We start from the raw sequence: 7,147 nt of genomic DNA on the forward strand, positions 1-7,147 counted from the left end.
AATATTTTCATATTAAAAATATTGAGGATCAGTAGAAAAATGTGTTAAAATGAATGTAAATAGAAAATTCAATATTTTTTTTTCTTCAAAAAAGTCCAATTTGTATCTCACCACCTGCACTGCAAGAAAAACTACAAAATAAAAGAGTTATTTTTTGAAAACACTGCTGCGCGTTAATCCAATGGAAACCAATCTGTCAGCTGTGAAACAAATTTGCTTAACGGACAAAAAATACTTAACTTTCTTTGTGAAGTTTATCTCTTGCCGTCGTCGAAAGCAAAAAAAAAAACACAAAAAACAAAGAAATAAACTATTCATAATATCTAAATACAATTATTCAAGAACACTTTAGTTTTTTTTTCAACAGCTATGTCTATAAAAACTGATGGCGTTCTGTTAAAATGACATTATCTCAAGTTAAATTTATTACCTGATGACAATTACTTAATAAGGTAAAACCAAAATACCTCAAACATTCTGTATGATTATTTTTTAAATTGTTTTTAATTTTTACTTATGTTATGTTCATTAATATGATTAATGAGCAATGGGAGACCACTCTGTAGAAATGAAATGTCGCATAGAGAAAGCAAGAGTTACTTTTATTAGAATGGGAAATTTGTTCAAGAGCAGAGATCTTAATTTACAGACCAAACTGAGATTACTTAAGTGTTATATCTGATCTATGCTCCTGTATGATGCCGAGTCCTGGGCATTGATAGAAGCGTCCACAAAAAAACTTGAAGCATTTGAGATGTGGATATACAGACGTCTTCTGAAAATCTGGGTAGATCACGTATCCAACAAGACCGTTTTGGAAATGCTTCAAAAGCTGAGCGAAATAGTGGCCATTATCAAAGAATGAAAATTAGAATATCTGGGATACATAATGAGAAACCTAAAGATATATAATCTACTTCAGTTGATACTCCAGGGAAAGTCTGGTTGAAAACCCTCAGTACTTGGTTTTCCTTTTCTAGAAGAGGATTATTCAGATCAGCAGCCAATAAAGTTCAAATCACTTGCTTATCGCCAACATCCGAAACGGAGCGGCACACTCAGAAGATGTTTATTAAAATAAAAAAAACAATAGCCATAGCAAAATAAAAACACTAAATCGCCACAATACACCAAAACACTTTTACTTTTACACTGGACGCGCGTTTCGCTAACCATGTTAGCATCATCAGCAGATGATTATAAACCAGTTTATAATCATCCCCTGATGATGCTAACATGGTTCCACAACCCTCAACTGTAATAGCCATACAAAAATACATTGATTTTATTGTTTATGTAAATTTATCAAAATCGCTTCTAAAAGTATGACATTTTGCACAGAGGTCTCTTGGGTGACATAATTGAGCACTGAGCAGCGATTTCTGAAAATTCACACCATAAAAGGGGGTAAAACTGGTGGTGAATTTTTATATATATATTTTTTTTTGAATTTGTCCTATGATATTTTGTATACCTAGATGTTTCTTAATTGGCGAAAGTGAGTACTTAGACGCGATTTTTTTTGAAAACTCACCTCCTAATAGGGTGAAATAAGGGGTGAAAGTTGTGTCAAAAATTTGTTAAAATGGGTTTTAGAAGTATGAAATTTTGCGTAGAAGTTCTATAGGTAACGTAATTGAGCACTAGGTAGCGATTTTTAGAAATTTGCCTTTTAAGGGTGTGAGATGTGGTGTAAATGTTTAGAAAAAGTCTTTTTTTAGAAGTATAAAAAATTGCACAGAATAGTGTACCCTTAAGCGTTGAAAGTATGTACTCAGAAACGATTTTTAAAGTTCATACCCTAAGAGGGTGAAATTAGGGTGAAATTTTGTACAACTGAACTTTTTTTTTTTTTTTGAATATTTATAAAAAAAATTGTAATGGTTCTAGACTATTAAATTTACACACAGAGGTCTATTAAATGAAAAACGCATCTATTAAAAGAATCTATTTTTGAAAATATATCCCTCTAGACAGCAGTACCAAAATCAATAAAAAGTAATCATAGTAATCAAAGTAACTAATATTTGAAATGAGTACTTAGTAGTCGAGTAACTATTAGTAGTGACCGTACTTAGAAAGCCTCACAGCGAAAAAGCGCTAGATGCTAGACCTACTCCAGTTTTAACAGTATTTCTGTAAGCCTTTTAGTTTAACCAATTTAATAGAAGGCATCAGTTATTAATTTTTAAGTAACACCAAAGTAACACTCATATTTCATGACAAATTTGTTTTAACATTGGAAATGTTTATGTTCGTATATGGGGGCCAAATTTTGAGTTTTCTTTCAAGTTCGTCAGCAACGGTGTCGCACTAGCCGCACAGTCGACCAAATTAAAGCATCACAACTTTGTCGCGTGATGCCTAATTTAGGCGAACTGGCCTGACAGCACGAAACTCTCGGCGATATATGAGGTTTAGTTTTGTTAGTCCCGACGATATTACTATGATATTACTTGACGACTATGCTACGGGGGGCGATTATAAAATTGAATAGATTGATATACATAGATATTTGCAAAGGTTACAAAAAAGGTTGGGTTTTGACAATTATTTATGTTGTTTGTAATAAAACGATATTTTTATTTAGGTATTGATATATTTCAGAAAGGATCTAAGGATTAAAAGATATAATATATTTACTTAATTTTAAGGTATCTGCGTGAAAAATCATAACGATAATTATGTTTTATATGTGATGTTATCATTTTCAATGTCTCTGATGGTTCCAGCGATTGCGAAATCTGTGAGTTTTTTTTATTATTTTAACCACCACATCGAGACCTAGTATATATTTCCTACAAAAATAGAATATATGAAAGTAGGAGTTGTTCATACAGGCATTATTTTAGTAAAAAAAATTAGACGTTGCCTGTCAAAATCTTCTTTTTTATCGCTGGACAATTTTTGATATTTTAGCATTAGTAGATAAGCAAGGGGAATTCGGCCGCAAAATCCCATGCTTTTTCTTATGAAGGTCCATTCTGTCGTTTTTGGTACCCAAGTGGTGGGGGTAATTTTTCTGACGGAAGTAGGCGTGGCCTAGGAATGGGTAAAGGGGCGGGGCGAGCTTCATAAGTAAAAGATAAGATTTTGCCGGCGAATCAAAAATTGAAAAGGTGTTACCTGTACAACCAATCAGAGAAAGCCAGAACCTAGAGGGAGGGTTATCTATGACCAATCAGAAAGCAAATAAATCTTACGTCACTACGTTGGGTGGGGGGCGTTGGCACCTGCGGTCTAAAGCTGTCTCAAAGGTATAGATCACGTAATGAACGACGTTCATTACACAAGTCAAATACCATATACGAGCGCCATTCATCATCATGCCATATACCTAACACCCTAGTCCTGCGCCCTCAGGAGGCCCCCAACATATAGGTTAATTAAATTAAATTTTTATTAAGCGCATCCACCATTTTGTCAAGACTGTTTAGTAATTTAATAAAAATGTTAGCACATTCATCATCATTTTAATAAAGACTTAATAATAATTTATCAAAATATAAAATAATAAGCGTAGATTAAAATATTATTTACTTACACAATAGCTATTTCCGTCTACATCAGCTCTGTTTAGGAGGAGGAGGATACGGCGGCAGCAGCAGCGGCGACGGCGCAAGGTAAGTACTATAGATATTAACAATAAGAACCTAATAAGCGCAAAGTAATTAGATGTAATTCAAAGGGAAAAAGTTTAGGTAAACAAAGTTGACTTCGGCAAACATCGGTTGGTATCGTAAGCGCGTTGGGGTGTGGCACTGTCTTTTGTAGCGCGCACACCAAGCCCCACTAATTAATAGTTTATAGGATAGTTTAGCAAAAATAGTAATAAAATATATACGTATAGCTAAATGATTTATTATAAAACATAACGATTAATTAATTTAGAGTATTGGGAATCAAAACAAAGATTAAATGTCAAACGCCAACTATGTCAACTAAGATTGTGATAGCTCCCAAGCGCAAGCTCCAAAGTAAACCGAAAAAATTCAAAAGAAATATGTACATATTATAATGCAAAACATAACGATTGTGGGGAGATTATTGAGGGAATTAATTTAAGAAACCAAAAAGACATTTCTTTACTAAAGAGATTAAAAGTATTAAGTCAAACGTCAAATGTCAACTAGGAATTGTGGCGCGCAAGCTCTGAAATAAACAGAAAAATTTTTTAAAATCTAATGCAAAACATAACGATTAATTTTAAAGAGTATTACGCAAAGACATTTCTTTACTAAAATTAAACGTCATCTGTCAAACATTGACACTAAAATTACTAGGTGTGGCGCGCAAGCTCCAAAATAAATAGAAAAAATTAAAAATCTAATGCAAAACATAGCGATTAATTTAATTTAAGGCATTAAACAAAAGGCATTGTTAAGAAACAGAGATTAAACGTCATCTGTCAAACATTGACGTCAAAATCGACGCTAGGTGTGGCTCTAGGCGCAAGCTCCAGAAATAAACAGAAAAATTTTAAAAATATGTACAAGTTACTTAACGCTATAGAATAAAATTTAGAGATGAGACTAAAAAGCAAACAATTCTGAGAATCTAACAATAAAAATAATTAATTTAAAAGTATTAAATCAAACGTCAACTATGTCAACTAGGTGTGGCTCTAAGCGCAAGCTCAACAGAAAATTTTTAAAATATATACAAAGGACAATAACCCATCGTTTAACTTCGGTATAAACATCGCTGCAGTCAAACGTCAAAAAATCAGCGCGCCAAAAAAAACTAGGTGTGGCGGCGGCGAAATAAACAGAAAAAACCCTTTTGTAATGTAAAAAAAACTTTAATATTTATCGAAACGAAAATAAATTTAAGAGTATTAAATCAAAAACAAAGCGTATTACTAAAATACGCTACTTACGAGGGTTTATATGTATTATTTATCAGCCACTCAACACATGCACTACACCCTTTTCTTCTTCAATAGCCCTTTTCACTAAACGCACTGAAAATACACAGTAATTTTCTTGATGCAGTACCATGAAAAGTTAGAAACAAACAGATGATTTTAGTAGCTAAAATATAATGTGAAGGCCGAATGACAGACAGAGAAACTGACTAACACCAATTACTTGGAATATACGAGGTGTGTAGAATAAGATTAATATACAGTTGTGTAGCTAATTTAGTTGACTGCTTTTATAATAATAATCTTACTACAAAACAATCTTAAGCCCCAACGCCGCGTCAGGCATAACTACATTGCTGGGGACACATTCGCACACTCATTCCTCCAAACAAATTACTATGAGTAGAGCCAGCACGAGCACTAATCTAAAAATGGAAAATCAGACAGCTCTTTAATTCCTTAATGGGTACTAAGTCCAAGAAATTAACCTATAGGTAAACAGTCAAAATAAAACTATAACGACCCTTTCTACAATGATAGATAGATTGATATTTAATTAAAATAAAAACAACAAAGTTCAAACTGTTTGAATTAAACCGAAAATATCCGCTTTACTAAAAAAATAAGAATTAAAATTAGTCTACAAGTATGTACTTTACCTATAACGCCTTTCTAAAAGTAAGTAATCCTCATCAGTCCATTTGGATTATGTGGCAATATAGAAAACAAACACAGATTCACTAAAACACATACGGCGAGCGTATTAAAACTTAAGACATTCAAAAGTAGTGTGCCTTAAATTTATTTATACCCTATACGTATGAAATAAAACGAAAAATTAAAAGGATTAATTTTAATACAAATAATATGTATAAGGTGAGTAGAGACTTCCGTTAATGACGTTATCAGCTAAATATATTCACCATATATCCCAATTCATATATATACGTACAAGACGAAAGAACAAATTAACAGAAAATTTGTTTATTGAAAATGTACAAATTGAAAGAAAAATAAACAGAAAATTTGAGAGACATTTATATTGATTGAGTGGTTTTATATTTTCTTATCGCATAAGTTTGTTAAGTTGCTAACTTGGATAAGTATCTTCTACTCCATGAAGACCATTTTTCTATTTTTTTATTTATAAGGGATAATTATTGGAAAATAAAACATATCATTATTTACACATGCACCAATTTATGGTTCTAGAATTCTAAAAATAATAAGACGAACGCAGAAACCAAGCCTTGACAAATCCATATGAAATACTCTGACGTCATCATTACTTTGAAAACTAAACATAACCTATATGATACATAGTATTCTTGTTTACTTTTGTTTTCTTAACATAAATATTTAAAGCACCTAAGACCACGTTATAATTCAGAATATAATATTTTTAATCTGTTAAAATAGGTAGAAAAATTTAAAACTTTATTAAAATTATAACAAAATGATTTATTATTTAAATTGAACACATTCACTTGTATTATACGCTTCTTGTCATGATATATTTTAAAATTATTATAGGGACCAAACGCTAAAAAATCAAAGTATCTAGACACATAGTTCAAAACATGTTTTTGGTTGAATCTACACATGGGTTTTAACTCAAAAAATTAATTATTCATCTCACACACACACACAATCGTCTTAAATCATTATACTAATACATGAGTATATTTGGTTGATATCTAAAAAGAAATTAAGAAAAGATACTACACATAACTATAATAGAGTATTTAAAATATTTATTAATTTAAAGAGTTTACATTAAAAATATGTTCAAATACAATAAAACGCTAAATTATATTTATACATTTATTCATAAGAGGTAAATACACATATGAGTTGAAAATCATTTTGAGCTTATCTGGATTAATATCTAGAAATTCCAACATATAATATGAAAGGGTTTTAAACCTAATTTTACAAGTAACTCTAACCTATAATTAACAATAAACTTTTGATTTAAAATTAATCGAATGTTCATCCAGCCACATCATTTAGCATGTTTATGGGAGATCTTCAATTCTAGAAGTTTCGAAAACATATACTGTTTCTCTTCGTAAAATTTTATTTATTTTTTTATTTATTTATTTATTAAGATTTAGTTACTTTCATGTTTAAGAGGATGGGTTAATTTTATTTTTCTATTTTTAGTGTATTCTATTTAGAGTATTATATCCAATATATTTTATCTTACTATATTTAACATGTTTATATTGTATACAAATTTAGGCGTTTTATACTATGTCTACTGTTTGATTTAAGCTT

The sequence above is a fragment of the Sitophilus oryzae genome, unplaced genomic scaffold (genome assembly GCF_002938485.1).
Source record: "Sitophilus oryzae breed Bouriz unplaced genomic scaffold, Soryzae_2.0 scaffold_1059_pilon_pilon, whole genome shotgun sequence".
NCBI classification, from domain to species: Eukaryota; Metazoa; Arthropoda; class Insecta; order Coleoptera; family Curculionidae; genus Sitophilus; species Sitophilus oryzae.